The following is an 18,285-nucleotide window of genomic DNA, read 5'->3' on the forward strand; positions in this document are numbered from 1 at the left end:
CAAAAGCAAAAACCATACACATTAACAATGTTATATCGTAAGGGCATCCTTCTTTCTTAAAGAGCAAGCATTATCAATAACAATTTGTGTTGGTCCAGCTTCTACAATAAAACAAGACAGTGTGAGACATCACTGCTGTGATTGAGTTGTCTGTCTGCAAGGAAGGGGGATGTTGTGACTGGGTCCTGCTAGACATCTCTGAATGTTGATAATATGTTGGCGCTTGTGAATGAGTGACAGCTCAGAAGAATGTGCATGAATGATTGCAGTGAGTGGTCTGCAGTGTCAGCTGTGTGCCTGAGCTCCGTGTATGGGGATGCTCCTTGGGGGGGGGGGGTTCTCTGGTACATAGTTAGTAAATAACGATACTCACAGCTATCTATTCTGTGTCCTTCTCCTAACACACCTGGCTGAAATGTCTACGCATGAATGGACAATGCAAACCGTATTGTCAAAGTGTGGCAATCTGCCTTGTAGGTGTGCTTAAACATGGCTAGTGCTTGTGCTCTCTGTCGTAAGCAAGGAGCATGAACTCGGTTTGCCTCGGTACACCCACGTAACCATTGAACGTAAGTGCCAGGCTATCATGCAAGTCTATGCAAAAAGGACGAGCATACTCATCCATGGCACTTAAGGGGAAGATTGCGTAATGTGAAAAATAACTCTTCAACATTAACAGTTATACATTTTTTTTAGAAAGATAAACTTGATTGATTTTAAATGTGGATGAATTTGCTCATAAATATGTATTTTAATTTTAGAATTGTTATTTGCATGAATTGTTTTATAATGGAGTTTAGTATTTCTAATATGTAAGAGTTTATCAAACAGGCTAAACTTGAAGTGTTGTATTTTTGTATAGTTAATTTGAAACATGTGAAAACCTAGCTCTAATTTTCTTTATATGCTTAAGGCTTGAACTAACCAACACAACAAATACAAAAATAAAATATAATAAAAAATAATAATAATAATAATAATAAGATGAAGATAAGTGACCCTTCAGCTCAAACTCTGGTACATTGGGCAACTTCAAACCGCTTGGGAGTTATTAAAATCTTTCAAAAAGCAGGAGCAGTCATCCTTTGCACAGGACTATCCGACAGAAGATGAGATATATTTCTGAACCCAGCCAATGCATATGATGGCTATCGATTTAGGGGCAGATGTTGTGGGTGCCAGAGGTTTTTCATCCCAATCACCACGTCTAGCAAGGAGATCTCAGTGTCGTCTTAACAAGTGCAGCACTCCAAGTGGCCCACAATTATTTATTTGCAACTTTTTTTCAATTACTGCTTTTTTCATAAATTGAGGCTGGCAGTACATGCAGCAGGAAATGCTTGGGTCATTAGTAGTGGGTGGGATTATGTGCCAGTGAAATAGACATTCCCACATACTATGTCACCCTTGTGTTTGCTCAGTGTGACTGCTTACATGCTCAATAAATAAGACTCAACAGTAAAACTATTATCTTAAATGTATAACCACCAGTCAATTTCCATAATGTTTGATTATCTTATAATTGGGAATGTCACTTATCATCATATTAATAGCAAACAGTGCCATTCCTGTATAAACCAATGGCCAAGAGCAGATGGCTTTATCACACATTTATACACTATTGATTATATTGATCTAGAGTTGTCCCATGTCAGGCACAAGATGCTCAGTGAATCCCAGGTGTTAATCACTTTGCATGCTCTTACTTTAATTAGTATTTGTATGTGTAATTCTACAGCACTAACACCCTGGGCAGGCATCTAAGCACTTACCATCAAGGTAGCAGCGGGAAGATAGGGAGGACTTAGAATAGATGTATTGTTTGTTTCTTTATGGACAACAGTAGATGGTCTGTGTACCTCAAACCCTCCAGCATGGAGATCCATGCTCTATTAGCCAACACCTGCAAGGAGTGTCCGATGGCTCCAGATTTTCTGAGTGTGAACTGATGAATAAGTAGTTTTACTTTTTGAACAAGAGACCAGGGCCCTCATTACAACACCAGCGCTAAACCATGGCGCTATTAGCACCATGGTTGGTGCCGGTGTTGTAACGAGTCCGCCATGGTGAAATGGGGAAATGCTGCCTCATTCCAAGGTTGGCGGGACGTTATTTCCCCATTTCACCATGGCCCTTCCCCATTCCCATTTTTGCCCTATAGGGCTCAATGGGAATGGGGAAGGCGGCAATTACCGTACCGCAAATTGCGGTATCGTAATTGCCTGCGAGGTCCCTTTGCGGGTCCCTAATTTAACGGCTGGTCCAGACCAGCCGTTCAGGTCGGGTCCCGCAAAGGGATTTCATAGTAAGGTGCTAAGTGGTTAAAGGCGCCGCAGCCTTTTACGGCGCCGTTAACCACTTAGCGCCTGGGTCGTAATGAGGCCCCAGATGTCCTATTCGCCATCTTAAATGACTCACCACCAACAGTAAAGTGTGTGCGCCAAGATTGGATATTTTATTCATTTATACTTTTTCTCAATCCAGGCACTCCTGCCCCGTTTTTATGGTCGATTCTCAGCTGCTCACGGTCAAAGAGTGTGAGTGTCTGCACACTTCATTCTTTTGAACTTGGTCAGTTGAATCAGGTCCTTTAATTTTCACCCAAGTCTCTTGGGAGAGCGCTCCACCTGGCTCTTGCAGAACTCGTGTGCCTGCATAATAGGCCCTGGTAACTTTAGCAGGCTGGGCAGGCTAACGTTGGGCCAAGTCTCAGACCTTTCACCTGGAGGCTGACCACCAATGGTCTCCTATGATCTAGCTCTGGTTACATTCTCTTCACTCCTTTGTTAGGACTTGTCCTAAAGTAAAATGACCTGTGTGTGCTGCCTCTTCCCACAGTCCCCTGCTCTCTGCTGCATCTTTCCTTCTGCTCACACTGTTTCTCTTCAGTGCTCCATCACATGCTCCATACCTTCACCACTCCTCAGGCTCCTCTGCTCAGTGTGATGCCTGAGTGCTCTTTCTCCTTCAACCTCCTCTCAGCTGTCTTTCCTCTTCTCCTCACCTCTGTGTCCAACCTTCACCTTTCAGCTCTCTACCTCTCGTTCTCAGACATGTTCCCAACCCCTCCAGAAACCTCTCTACTTTTAGCTCTTTCACCCAAACACTTCACTTCTGCTGTTCTTACTATTCCCCTTCTCCTCATTGATTTATACTTCACCTCTGTTCTCTCCAACTCCCCATTCACTTTCTTTCTCTCACAGTCTTCTACATCTCCCGACTCTCTACCTCCTCCTTCAGCTCATTATGGTTTGCCTCCCCTTTTGCTTTACCAGACCTTTCTCCTGCCCGCGGACCTCTCTTCTCCAGCCTCCTTCTTCTGCTCCAACTGACTCCTCTTCTGATTTTGGTCCCAGCATGCTCCATACTGCTCACACCCTACCTTCATATATGGGACTGGTCTGGGCCCCTGGGTACCCCCTCCTCTTAACCATGTCCAGGTGAGTGAGTTTATTGGTTGCTTTCTTTGTCCCGCCCATTATGCCCGCAACTGCTCAGAGATGTGGCGAGAGCCTTCAGGATGACGCATATGTTCAGCAGATCTCCATGCCTCAGGCTCCAGTCGCTATCATTTACCTGTGTCGTCGGTTCGGAAGAATTAAGGTCTCTCAATGCGAGATCAGTAGTGCGTGCTGTCTGATTGTGTAATTCGGGCTTTCTGCACCCACCCAAGAATATCTCTGGCACTTCCAGCACCATTATGTCTTCACAGTCAAGTTTGGATAATACTGTATCCTTTACTATCCTTTACTATATCTGCTCGTTACTATCTATGCACTAACTGCTGTATTGTAACCATACAAATGTACAAATGTTCCTCACTATTGCCTGTAACCTGATGTTTAAGCGCCCATATACCCCTGGGTCAGGAGCGCTATACAAAATAAATAAACAAACAAACAAACTGCTAATTCTGTATGGAGGAACGTCTGGATTCAATTGCACCAATGGGGTGTCAGTAATTTAGGCTGTCTCTTCCTTGAAAGATACTCGGGCATGTTTTCTCTTTATGTGGCTGATCTCCGCCCGGGCCCAGCATTGTGTAGCTGCTGGCAGAGCTGTCCCCATGGCCACCCTACCAGCTACCCAAAGACTCAGGCAGCGACCTTTGTTATACGTCCTACATTTAATCAAAATGGGAAATGCCTGTTGCTGTGGAATCTTAGACTTTTTCTTTCCCAGGAAAGCTGCATGCATCAACCAGGCCATCATCAAAGCTAAGACTCATTACTGACAATGCTTTTTTATTGAGGCATGAATGACACCCATTGAGGTACCTCAAAGTTGAAAATAATGTATCATGCTGTAATGAAAGTTTTAACAAGAATAATTTTCTATATCAATAATTTATGGTAAATTAAATGTGGTCCTGACCATGGAAAATGCATCCTCACCAGGGATGTTTGTCTGCAGGCTAGCAAGCTACATTGGCAGTATTTTCAGAGAACCATATTCTAGATGATATATTATTCAAAAAGACAACATACTTTTGAATCCACTAGCAAAGATCAACAATAGGCGTTCAGATGTTATCATAGCATCATTCGATGTATCAAGCTGGTACACAAACATTCCTTATTAAGATTAATATGCTGTTGTAGGTTATACAGTACACAGGTGGTCCATGTAAAGGGCACACAGATCAGTGCACAGTCCCGACCAACACCACTGTTTCACTCTATTCAAACCAACAGTTTTAAAGCTTTGCTATTGTAAGGGCCTACTTTTTTAAATGGTGTCTTAGAAAGTACTGAACCACGCTTTCTTTTTTTCATTACCTCATTTCAATGTTTGGTTTTGGTTGTGGTTGGGGCATGGATGACCCTCTAATATTGAAATGTTGACCTCCTACAGAATGTCTGATACTGTCTTTGGCCACTTGAAAGACAAGTGCATGGTGACATGTGGGGATGTTTTAAAATATGTACTGTACTTCTTAGGTGCTCAAGCTGCCCTCCCTTCACTTACATCCTCTCTCCCCAAGCTATTCACACATGATAGCAACTGGGTTTCATGCAAAAAGTTGTAAGGTGGCTAAAAGGCAATATTAAGGACTCCGAATGAGATTAACATCTCCACTAAAACAGCCACCAAAATCCAAAATGTAAAGCTAGTCTAAGAAAGCTAAGGAACAAAATAAGTTGGCACAAGCCATAACACACATTCCAACAAGTGCATTACAATAAAGAAAAACCATTGGGATTAATATAATTTTACCCAAAAGTCAGAAATGATATTGATTTTAAATTATCTGCTTATCAAACATTTGCATGGTGCCTGCAAGACAAAAAGGCAGGGGGTGGAGATAACAACAATAGCGGTCCTACTAGGCCTTGTGACATTCAGATTGTGCAAGTGCAATAGCAAGACGTGCAGATGGAGGGGGAAGATCAATGTAGTGATGGGATGGGGGATGGAATGAGGTAGAATGGCAGGAGGTAGGGCCCCAGGGGGGGTGGGCAAGTGCTAGGGGGAGCCCAAGAGAGCAAGTGCCAGGGGAAGCAGGGTTGGGGGTCATAATGTGAGGACGTGGGTGGACAAGACTCGTTAGTTTAGTCAGGGAAGGGAGTCGGAAAGGCAAGTGCTGGTAAAAGAGGTGTGGGGGAAGACTGGTCAAAGGAAGGTCTGGCCCCAGTAAGACTCATAGGGGACACAGGCAACCATTTGCAGTGGCAGGCGGATGCTAGTAAGGGAGGGGAGAGGAAAGGATGAGGAAAACGGAAGGTCTTGAGAAGCTTCCAGAATTTAAGGAGGTCTGGCTCATGTCGTAGAGGGATAGAACGGCTGTTCCAGAGGGAGGCTCCTGCCAAAGAAAGTGATCTACCCCCCAGTTATATGTAGTGAGGTCCCAGGCCCCAGATAGCCTTGTAGGTGATGCAGAGCGTTTTGAATTTGATCCTTGCAACCTCTGGAAGCCAGTGGAGAGATGTTAGGGCTGGTTAGAAGTGGTCCCCGGGAGTGAGGCCAAGGATAAGTCTTGCAGTCCTATTCTGGATTAGTTGAAGAGGGTGGAGGGAGGAAAGAGGAAGGTGAAGGAAGAGTCTGTTGCTGTCATCCAGCTTGGAGAGGACCAGCGCTCTGGAGATATTGAGTTCCTGGGGGAAGGTGAGGAAAGGGATAATGCCTCTGACGAAGTGACCCTGAAAGTGGGCCTACTAGGCAAGGTCAGCTAAATGAGGTGAGAACGAGAGAGAGGATTCAAAGATGACACCCAGATGTTTAGCCTCACACAATGGTGAGGGGAGGGGCCCAAGGTGGGCGGCCAGAGAGTAGGAGAGAAGCAGAAGGCAGCAGTCCCAATTAGAAGGATCTCAGTCTTACTGGCATTAAGGCAGAGATCGTTATTAGCACACCATGCCTTAATAGCAGTCAGACAGTCAGGAATGAGAGAGGAAGGATAGTAGGAAGAGGAGGGAAGTTGAAGGAAAGCAGTGTGTCAACAGCATAACACTGGAGATGAGGAGAGAAAGTGGAAATCAAGTAGGCAAGAGGGGCAAGGTAATGTTGAAAAGCCACGGTAAGAGGTTAGGGTCCTGAGGGACGTCACATGTAGAGAGTGAGGTAGAAGAGAGAAAAGGGCCCGGTTGGAGAGAGGGGTCCAAGGTAGGCCTGAGTGCAGGGGTTTGAGGGAGAGAATTAGAGGCAAGAGGGGACAGGATGTACAGATATTTTGTTATGAAATGGGAGGCCAAGGCCACGCAGAGTGCCTGGGAAGGAAGAGGAGAAGTTGAGACTGCAGTAGGATTGGCAAGTTCCTTACAGATTTAGAAATGTTCTGCCATGTTGTTAGTAGCCCAGGAGATGCAGACTTGAATATGGGACTGCTTCTTGCAGCGGATGGAGAGTCTGTATTGTCTTTGGAGCAGGCGACAGGCCAGTTTGACAGAGAATGTGCTGGAAGCCAACCACTTCTGATCTGCAAGTTTATACTTGCTTTTCAGCATGTCTAGGTTGGAATCATACCAACTAGTGCACTTGGAAGCAGGCTTTATGCGGATCCTCATGGCAGGGGCAAGGATGTCAAGGTTGTTGGAGAAGGAGAGGTGAAGGTTAGCAAGTGCTGAGTCAGTGTGAAAGTCAGTGGCAGGAGTGAGGGGAATGAAGGAGGCAGCAAAAGCAGCTACTGACACTCACTTCATCGATCTAATGACAGTGAAGGAGACTGGCAGTGAGGGCAGAGGTTTACCTGGGGAGCCAAGGAGTTCCAGGTGGGAGGAGAGGAGAGCATGGTCAGACCAGGACAGAGGAGTAGTGAGAGGGTTAGAGAAGGAGATATCAGCTGAGATAAGCACATCCATGGTGTGCCTGGCTGAGTGAGATGGCCCAGAGAGAAGAATGGTGAGGGAAAGAGGGGCACAGAGGTTTTGGAAGAGTAAAGTGGCCAAATGAGGATAGTCAAGATGAATATTGAAGTCTCTGAGGAGGAGGAGCATAGAGGTAGAGGTCAGAAGAGAAGAGGTGAGGTCAGCTCACTGAGACAGGAAGAGGGAGATTGGCCCAGGGGTCCTGTGGATGGTAGCAAGAGTGAGCGAGAGATTAGGAGAAATATCAAACTTGCAGACAAGACATTCAAAGGAAGAGTTAGATTGAGTTGGTATGATGGAAGCAGGGACCCATTCAGGGAAGACAAGGGCTATGCCACTCCTGACCTTTTACACCTGGACTTGGAAAGGATCTTATAACCCTCAGGAAGCACAGTGTCAAAATCAGTGACAGAGCTGGCATTGAACCACGTCTCAGTGACATCGTGGACATGTAGTTCAGTCTTCAAGGAGGTGACAGATGTCATAAGAGTGTTTAACAGCAGAGCGAGAAAAGAGGGTAGCTAAGTGAAGCTGGTTGCCACCATTAAAGGTCTTCCGAGGAGGGGTACAAGGATAAGGTGTGGGTGAAGAGGCCACAGGGGTGGCAGTCGGAGGAATGGCAGGAAAAGGGAGAAAGTTATTGAGAGACAGAAGACATCTGTCAAGAAGGCGGAGGTTGGGCTGAGAGCCATGGGCCATTTTAATGCCATTCTGCTAGATACTAATGATGCACCTAGATGATAAGAAGTGAGCCAAGAGCACTTCCCATCCGGTTCCACCATTAATGGGTGAGGAAGAGAAAGGGGAGAGGATAGAGACCAAATGGGGGGTCCATAGGTCCAAAGAAGGGGGGACAAAGAGGATGTCAGGGGTAGTCTGCCTGGAGGAAGCATTGATGTAGGTATCAACACTGGGGAGGCCTGGGTTGGAGGCCAGGTGCACTTTCTTAAACTTTATTGTTCCAGGCTTTGAGAGAGAGGTAGGATAGGTGATAGAGTAACAGTTAGAGTAGATAGGGGAGACAGAGAGCACTATGGATGCAGGGGTTAGGATAGTAAGAGGGGCTGCACTGCACTCTGCATGAGGAATTCACCAAGTGTCCTAGCACCCACAACAGGGAATACAACAGATGACAAGTAAGTCAGGTTTCGAAGAGGAATCACAAATGCTCTAAGTTACAGAAAGCAGTAGAAGCACAACAAAATTAAATGAGATAGAAGTAACAGATGAAAGGCCTAAGTTTAAACACAGAGACAGGATTCAAAACTGCCCCAATTCGAATAAAAAATGCAGGTCAGAAAAGGAATATGTTTAAACACAGAGACAGAATTCAAAGATGCGCAAATTCAAAATAAAATGCAGGTGAGAAAAAGCATACGTTTAAACAGAGACAGGATTCAAAGATGCCCAAGTTCAAATTAAAAATACAGGTCTAAGCGACCAGGCCTAAGGTCTGAGTATGACCAAAGGATTCATAACGTACAGAAACTGCTTTAAGGGAATCGAAAAGGCTGCACGATTAAACAAGGTATGAAGTAATCAGGAAGCAGAACTGAAATTGCTTTAGGTTCAATGTAGGCCAATTTGAAGGCAGAGTGAAACAGAGCCACACATAGTGCCAGATGAGTTAGAAGTCTTTTTGAAAGTGAGGGATTCGGTGAAGCGGGAGGCAGGTACAATATGAGGAAGGAACCATGAATCACGAGGCAGCTCAAAGCATGCAGAGGATGGAGGCATGGCAGAGCGCAATGAAGGCAGGTATAGACTATAGTAACGAAGCAGGTAGGTCCCGGGATATGTGCTGCCTGCTGAATTCACTAGAGATTGAGCACGCACGAGTACCAAGGCACTTGTAATGGAATCAGGGAAAGCGCCGCGCCGAAATGGGGAAGTACAGAGGTGCCCAGCAGCATTGCACACCTTCATGCCAGGGACTGGAGCAGAGTTCAAGGACAGGCCATACAGGGTTGTGCAGGTCCGTAGATCGTGGGCCTTTGACCAAGGGACCAACTTCGCTTGATGGCGCCCTAGATTGGCCTTAACACAAGTGAAGCAGCCAATCGGATATGTGGACGGTGGGCATCCAAGTACACAAAGATATCTGTAGATGGGAATGGCGGCGACCATTACAGAAAAGAAACGATGGCCTGGAGATTAATGAGAAGCCCAACTTGTGCTTACCTGGGAATGAGGCAAGCAGTTTCCAACTTGTGCTGTTTTAGAATAGGAGGGCTTTTTAAAACCATCACTGGGCATCTCAATACATGGAGAGACTATCAACAAATGGCAAGTGAGCACATGGAACTTCTCGGCCAGCCAAGTCACAACAATACATGCTGCTCCAAGTTTGTACAAGAATACATACACTACTGTAAACTGTGACTAGTAATTATATTTTGCTTTTTGTAATCGAGTTTTACATTTTTATTGCTTGAAGTTTCGAAATAACGAAAGCACTAAACACAATTTAACGAAAGACATTTCTATCGAACATTGGCTGGTTGGCTGGGGTGAGAGCTCAGCCCACATTCCCTGACCTTCTGCCGAAATTGGCAAATTCTTGCAGCACTTCACCCCTAATGTCGTGAAGATGAACCCTGAAGAAGTGCAGAAGAACACCTATGTGTCCCCATATGTCACAATGCAATACACTTACCGGGCAATCCCATGAAACTGTTCCACAGCATGCAGGACTGGTTGCTCTCCTGAATGTGTCTGTTTCCGTTTCCATTTCCACCATTCAAAACCAACAGAAGCAAGCATTAGCAAAGGTTATTATTGCCTGTTGTATGGAGGTCTGCAACCTGCTACTTTCCTGGTGTTTTTGACTACAACTCCCACGATTCCTCACCATTGCCAATGCTGGCTATGGCTGATGAGAGAGGTAGTCCAGTACACCTGGTGAGCCAATGCTTGCACATTTCAAAGGGACAAAAAGGTCTATACATCCTAGATAGTGCATCCTAATCAAGCACCCAGCAGCCAGGTGCCTCTAGTTCCAGTTCTCAGGTGGTGTAGCCCGCCTTCAATGATGAAATATGGAGATACCTGAACCCCAGACGAAGCCACATGTTACATGTGCACATGCCTATGAGCTTTCATATGCGCATTACCCAACTGGCTTCCTCTGCGCACCGTCACCCATGTTTTAGCCGTGGCTGTCATATGATGGTTGCAGATTTTCTCTGTCCATCGCTCATTATGTCCATAGCCCATACTGAAATAAAGTGCTGCCAGGTTCAACAAGTGTCATTGAAAATTGCAGGTCAAACATATTTAATTAGATTTCTTTTTCTCACACTATTCATTACCCCCAATATCTTAAACTGACAGTTATCTCATACAATATCTACTCAAGGTGCAGTGCATTTTGATATAAACTAAGCCTCTTTCACAGAACCAGAACACCTGAAGGTAAGTAGTTTACATGTAGGTTTTTTATCTTAGATATCAAGTAGAGAAAGCACTGGGACATCCATCCAGCCCAGCACATTAGGTCCAACTGACTCCAGTAGAACCCTGCTCCCCAAACATACATCAACACTCCACCTAGAGTCCCAGTGACCTCACCACACCAACACTCCACACCAACACTCCACCTAGAGTCCCAGTGACATCACCACACCAACACTCCACCTAGAGTCCCAGTGACATCGCCACACCAACACTCCACCTAGAGTCCCAGTGACCTCGCCACACCAACACTCCACCTAGAGTCCCAGTGACCTCGCCACACCAACACTCCACCTAGAGTCCCAGTGACCTCGCCACACCAACACTCCACCTAGAGTCCCAGTGACCTCGCCACACCAACACTCCACCTAGAGTCCCAGTGACCTCGCCACACCAACACTCCACCTAGAGTCCCAGTGACCTCGCCACACCAACACTCCACCTAGAGTCCCAGTGACATCGCCACACCAACACTCCACCTAGAGTCCCAGTGACATCGCCACACCAACACTCCACCTAGAGTCCCAGTGACATCGCCACACCAACACTCCACCTAGAGTCCCAGTGACATCGCCACACTAACACTCCACCTAGAGTCCCAGTGACATCGCCACACCAACACTCCACCTAGAGTCCCAGTGACCTCGCCACACCAACACTCCACCTAGAGTCCCAGTGACATCACCACACCAACACTCCACCTAGAGTCCCAGTGACATCACCACACCAACACTCCACCTAGAGTCCCAGTGACCTCACCACACCAACACTCCACCTAGAGTCCCAGTGACATCACCACACCAACACTCCACCTAGAATGTCAGTGACATCACCACCATCACAGCACATCACAGCATAGCCATAATCAGGCCCAGCACAGATTATGACATATTTCCCAAAGAAGCTCCCCCTAGATTATTCTGCATGAAGCATGTAATTATCTTGTTTCTTTAATGAATTTTTGTTGGGTGGCCCCCAAAATTTTAAAATAATATACTGTTTCCTTCAGGCCACAAAAAACATCTTCTTTCCCTCATAATATGTCTGGTGCTGCCTGTTCCCCTTATCCACACTGCACACTAGTGTGTGTCCTGTTGCCTTTTTGTTGCATCACCCATTAACTTCCCATTCAAAACTCAATGTACATGCCCATTGGAGTCTGCCAAGGCCTGCTCTACTGCAACTGCCTATTCTGGCTGCCCAAAACACTGCAGGGCTGGCAGATAGTTCACGCTATCCTGTGCCATGCCTTCCCCTTCCAGCTAGAGTGTCCCCTCGATGCTGTCCTTTACTGCCACCATCCTCATAACAGCAAGTGTTCTCGCTGCTGTGATTTGGGCTTCCAGTAGCCATAACACCCACACCAAAGAGCCATATGTGGTGCTATCGACCGAAGGTCCTCGTTTCCTTTGCTTGCACTTATGAATGATGCTGTGGGCTGTTACCACCAGGAATGGCCATTGGAATGCACACATATTGCTTATTTAATACCGAGTATGGGACATATAAATGTATTTAGTTGACATAATACAAACAAACAAACAAACAATATATTAAGGGGATTCAAAGTAATATAGTGATTTTTAAGGGTTCTGCAATTAGATGAATTTCACACACATTGAGGAATGATTGTAGTAAGTGATATTAGCAGGCAATCACGTACTCAACTTTTTACTGGGTAAAGTGCAGATGTCATTGGTTTTAGTATACAGCATGCATGTTGTCGTTCGTATTGTAATGTTGAAGTGTTAAATACCATGTTAGAGAACTTGGATGCTGTGGTTCTCACCCAGATGGTTGGAAGCTCGCGCTGTAGCTGAGCGTTGAGTATGGTGATGTGAGTGTTTCTTGGTGGGTAGCCATTTTGGTTGCTTGGCATTCATTTAATATTGGATGGTGTGTGTTTCTGGGTGTTTGTGGTCAGGTTTGCGTGATACCCTTTATTTGATAGCTTGGTATGCTGGTCACGCTGCAGTACCAATGTGTAAGTGTCAGTGTCCTGGGTGGCTGTGTGTTGGGAGGTGGCTGCTCTCGACAAGTGGTGGTAAAAGGTACATAGGTGAGGCTAGCCTTGGTGCGAGTGTTGTTGGACAGTCCCCCTTTGTGGCAGGCCTGGTGTTGTGTTGATATTGCTTTGTTGTGCTGCTAGAGTGATGATAAGTGTGTGGAATGGGTGGCGCCTCTACTTCACGGCACCTGTAGTCCCTGTGTGTGAGAGGCATGAGATCCCTGCCCTATGTATACGTGAATGGGAAGAATGTATGTTGCATCCACGTGAATTCCATTGAATAAGCCAGCCACGGTCCAACAACGTTCAAAGTAAAGAAGAGAAGCTGGTAGATGGTGGGGCTTGTACATAGAGACACGCTTGTACGCAATCTGTACAATAAAAGAAGTAATACAATACAATGTCAGTAACCTTTTGGACATTACACTGGTGACATGCGTAGCGGAAAACGTGCCACATCTGCATGACAATGGACCTATGCACTGCGGTCCCCGCAGCAAGTCCAGCTGTACTGCTCAGAGGATGTGGCCTCCAATACATGTCACTGGGCGTGTTCCAAAGTGTGTGAGAAGTGCGGGCCTCATACACAGGGGGCACTGTAAGTTAAAATGCATGGAAGGGTGTGATTTTGTGCTGAGGCGGGCCATTCAAGGCTGGCAGCACGCAATGGTTCAGAGGAAAGGACTGGATATGTAAAGTTGCATCGGACACGTTGTGTACAAGATGCGTTGCCTAACTATGGCTGAAGCAAGTTAACTAAGCGCTGTGAACGAAACCGCACACAGAGCAACAAAAGTGAATTTAAGCAGTACGCGCATAGTAGAGAACATGAAAAATGTAATGAAAAAGGCAAAGGAATTCAGAGAAGGAATTCCTTTACATTGTATCATTACAGTGTACAAGGCACCCACAGGATAAGATATATACAGCATCAAGAATTAACACTGTCGTCACAAACAGGTGAAATATATACAGTGTCTAGAATTAACAACAACATGCAAGGAGTGCCACCACCACAATATTTTTGCCATAGAAAACGAACTTAGAATTCTTTGAAAAAGATGAAAAAGGGATTTGAGCACTATGTTCAAGCTGTGCAAGGAACCAATTCTGCAGTGGAAAGAAAACAATCCTTGCTATTACACTCTTAACGGAACTGTGGGCAAGAGCACTTTCACTACTCAGCCCCGCTTAGTCCAGAAGAAGCTCAAGGATTGAATGAATATGAAAAATGTATTAAAATGCAGGAGAAATAGTATGAACAAAGCCAGTGTGGTTCTTGAAAGATATAATTTTGGTGTGTGACTGCAAGAAGATGAAGAGACTGGAGAACAAGTCATCACATCATTCCATGTATAAGCATCAACGTGTGACTGTGGTTAGAGAAACCTTTGAGTGACCAATTTATGCTTGAGTCAGCAAAGTCAGAGAAGCACTAAGGGAACAGGGACATCCGCCTTGGGAAGACGTTGGAAGAGTGGCAAAGGTAGTCAAACATACCAACAAATTTGCTAAAGAATTAGAGCAGAAAATTACCACATTAAGTAAGAAAGATGATCTCACCACAGAGGCCATGTTTGTACACATTAAGAAAGAAGGCAAGAAGAAACCAAAATTCAGAAGGTGAGTCATCAAAGCAGACAGAGGGAACAAGGAAGAAAGAAAGAGTTGCTATTGTTGTGACAGTTTGTTCCACACTTCTAATAGTGAGAGGTGGCCCGCGATACAATTAATAGGCTGGAAATGCAATTAAAGAGGACATCTTGCAAAGTTTTGCAGAAATTTGACGGAATCTACAGACTGTGCTGATGAATTATGAGATGAGTTCAATAAATCATCATTGAAGAAGAAGCAAGGGGATATTGTCTCATGAAGTATGCATGAGATATCTTTGGAGGGCGATGATGATGTGGCCATTCTCGTGAGTAACATAGAAATATACAGGGTGATAGACTCAGGTGCAAGATATACCGTATTACCTTTGAAGGGATTTGAAAAGGAGTTTGCCAACAAAATGACATTAAATGATATCAATATCAACCCAGTGGCCTATGGATGAAAATTAATTGTGATAATAGGATGACTTTTGTCAGAATTATAATTTAAGAATTGTACAGCTGAGAAAGATATATGTGTTGAGGAAAGGCAGTGCACTGTAATTGAGTTGGTCACACCAAAAAAGACTGAAGATTACACTGGATTCCAATGCAGAAGAGTCTGTGTATTTATGGGAGGAAGGATCAAAATAAAGTGAGGAATGAGAGAAGAAATAGCCATAAAAGACATGATGTTTTCAAGGAAGAACTAGAGGGGTTTGACCATCGCATCAAGTTCAAAACAGGAGCAAAATCCCAGGCACAGAAAGTCCGAAATATTCTGTTTGCATTACGAGATGAATTGAAAGGGGGGATGAGGGGTTGATAATGGAAAAACAAGAAGTGATAGAGAGGGAAGAATCTGCAGAATGGGTGTCACCATTGCTAGTAGTGAGGAAAACAATGCTCAAGGATACCTCTTGGATTGGTTTCTGCAGCAGCTGTTCTTCAGTCAATAATGTATCACTTATTACAAGGAGAGGAAGGCATGGTATGCTTCAAAGATGATGTTCTGATCTACAGGACGATTTCAGTAGAGCACGTAAGTTAAATCTGGATATAAAATAATTGACAAAAAGCAAAAGAGCAACATGGCTAATTATGATACATGGAAATCTGCGACAGATAGAGTATTTAAGGAAGGTGAGTGGATTTATAGTAAGATACCTTTCAACCTACAGAAGAAGGGGATACACATGTAAAACCGATTAGAGTAAGGGGTGATCTTCATGGAGCAGTTCAAACTACTGAAGGTAGAGTGTGGAAGTAAAGGAGAGTTTATTGGAAAAGGTGCTAGTGTAAGGTTGGGTTGAACATAGAGACAAACGTCTTGTACTCAATCTGTTTCGATAAAATTTGCTGTAAAATACTCATTGGGCCTCATTCAAGGTAGGCAGTAACCTGCTGGTGCCACCGGCGGGTTGCCGCCAACCCCATAATACTGAATCCGGCGCCTGACTTCCCGGTGCCACCGTGACATTACAAGTGCGGGTGGCGCGGGAAGTCAGGAGCTGATTTTGTAAGTACCCATTCCCATAGAGTCCGATAGCCCAGGGTCTTTGGTGCGGTAGGGAGAGCACAGGGACTTGGCTAGGAGTGGGATGAGGGAGTCCAGTCTGTGATGGGAGCTGGTGGGGGAGCCCAGGGATTATACTGAGAGTAGGGTGCAGGTAATAGGTAATAGCCATTTGGACTTACTGTCCATTTGGCATATTTGGGCGGGGCAGCCTGCAGACATTTTCCTTGGGGGGCCCAGGCCTAAAAAGTTTGAAGACTACTGCTCTAACCACTCCAGAACCGGTACCCATCCAGCACACAGCATGTCCAGCTAGGATCTGCAGCAAGCTTCCTGGATAGGAATTGCCAGAAGGTCCCTGAACTTACAACCAAGGAGGCAGCTGACTGCAACACACTCCACAGCTGTGGGCCATCTGCTTTAAAGGACGACAGAAGCCCATTGAAGAAGCCGGGAGAAGTGCCTCAACGAGCATCTCCCTATGTCTGCCGACATTTTAGAGCCAGTCGAGTTCCTCGACCCACAACCGATGGCAATGCTGACTGATGTCAAGCAGCCATCACTTAAAGACATCCGAGACATCTTGACCAGTGCTTCAGAACAACCGATCAGCACTGAGACGATTTCTGACACTGAGCCACCATGTATGACAGCCTGCAGCCGTTTGTCCAGCTTTGCTCGCCAAACCGTCTTGCCGCCTGATATCCGCAGCTGACTCCCATCTCTGACTCTGTCACAGAAGCCTGCAACGCACCTTGAAGCTGACTCAACCCAGTCAAGCACCAAGAACAACAAAAGCACAAGGTACATATTGGTTCTGTCCCGCTGGTCCTTCTCTTAAGGCACCTAGAGACATATTAAGACTCATTGCTCCTTTTGTGCTAAAGCCAAGAAACCTTAAACTGTTGTGGTTTATATCTATACCAGCTACCCTCCTGTCAGTATCCAGAGGGCATCACCTTTCCTTCTTTGAAACTGTCTGTCATGTGCTTTTCTTTACAGGGTGGGTTGCATTTTGCAGTGTTGCTAGAACTGTCTGTGGGGATATAAATAAAGTAGATATTGTTGATACAACCTTGACTGGACAGTCCCTTTTGTCACTGGGTGATAGTTGTATTTTTTTCTGTGTTTCAACTAACCACCGATCCACAACCTTTCAGAGAGAAGCCTGCCGTTCAGTCCACATTACCAAAATTCGACAAAGATGTTTATAATTTGCTTGTTATTCCAATATGTTCGGATGCATTCTGGTGTATTGGAGGTGGGGGGCAGATTGATGGTTTAGAAATCAATATTAACCCCTGGACCACTGGTACCCCGGAAGTTGATTCGTCACACTAACCTTGGTAAACCGGTGTAAATGCAATTCTAACACTTCTTGTAAATGGAAAAGGATGCCAGAGGTAAAATGTCACCACAGAAGCTAAACATAATAGTGGACTTTAAAATCTACTCTTTCAGTGTGCCATTGATGGTAAAATGACTGTAAGTGGCACATTAAAAAGTGTCAGACCAGTGAGAATGTGCAACCAAAAAAATCAGGTGGGAATCTCCTAATTATCACTGGTGCTCACAAATTGCTCCTTATAGAGCTCTATTCGTTTATTCCACTTCTTGAATAAATGTATTTCACACTTTGCAATCTGGGAATCTCCTTTTCCTTCAGTCTTCAAAAGAAATAGCGACTCTTACAAAAGGTGAGTCAAACGCTGTGCTCAATTCAAATAGGATTTTCAAAACGTGTTTATTCACACGATTACTGAGGCAAAAAGACCTAGCGGTCTGTGCAGAACACAATTATGACAATGCATTTCGGTGCCGCGCACCACCGTCAGGTCTTTATGTTCAACATGCGCAAAACAAACAATTTCATAAAAACATATTTTTATAGACCCGGCTATATAGCCATTGATTTTTTCAAAAAATATACCCAAACAATTACAGGAGTACATACCAGAGTTGTTTTCAATTTTGCAATTTTGTGGGGCAAGCGGAGAGTCAAGGAAGTCCCGTGCTTTAATTTGTTGTGTCCCACACATCATTGTTCCCTTGCTTAATACATGTGCTAAAGCTGTTACCTTTGTACATCAATTCAAGGTTAACGTTGCCATGAATCTAATCTTATAGCAACTAAATTGTGGTTCCCTTAAGCGGTCTATTGTGGCTCTATACATGCTGGCACTTGGCAGTAGTAGGCTTTTTAGTGAAGGGCATTTCTAATATCCAGAGGCTCCCAAGGATAAATTGTCCAACCTTAGAAGGAAGAGAGAATCCTTTTGAAACACACTAAATTAAAGTAAAGGTGGAAATAATTATTGTAGCTCTATCAGATAGACAGCATGGGGCATCCAGAAAATGTTTTCAGTCACGAGGTGACCTGAGCAGCATCCCAGAAACAGCTGCAGGCTG

General features: G+C 44.9%; 1 protein-coding gene across 1 annotated transcript in view; it reads right to left on the reverse strand.

Annotated features, from left to right (window-relative positions):
- ABCC8 (ATP binding cassette subfamily C member 8) overlaps nt 1–18,285 on the reverse strand; it is a 1,583,626-nt gene that overhangs the window by 407,072 nt on the left and 1,158,269 nt on the right. The gene's annotated exons all lie outside the window — the stretch shown is intronic.

This window comes from Ambystoma mexicanum, chromosome 11 (assembly GCF_040938575.1).
Source record: "Ambystoma mexicanum isolate Mex_15411 chromosome 11, UKY_AmexF1_1, whole genome shotgun sequence".
Lineage (NCBI taxonomy): Eukaryota > Metazoa > Chordata > Amphibia > Caudata > Ambystomatidae > Ambystoma > Ambystoma mexicanum.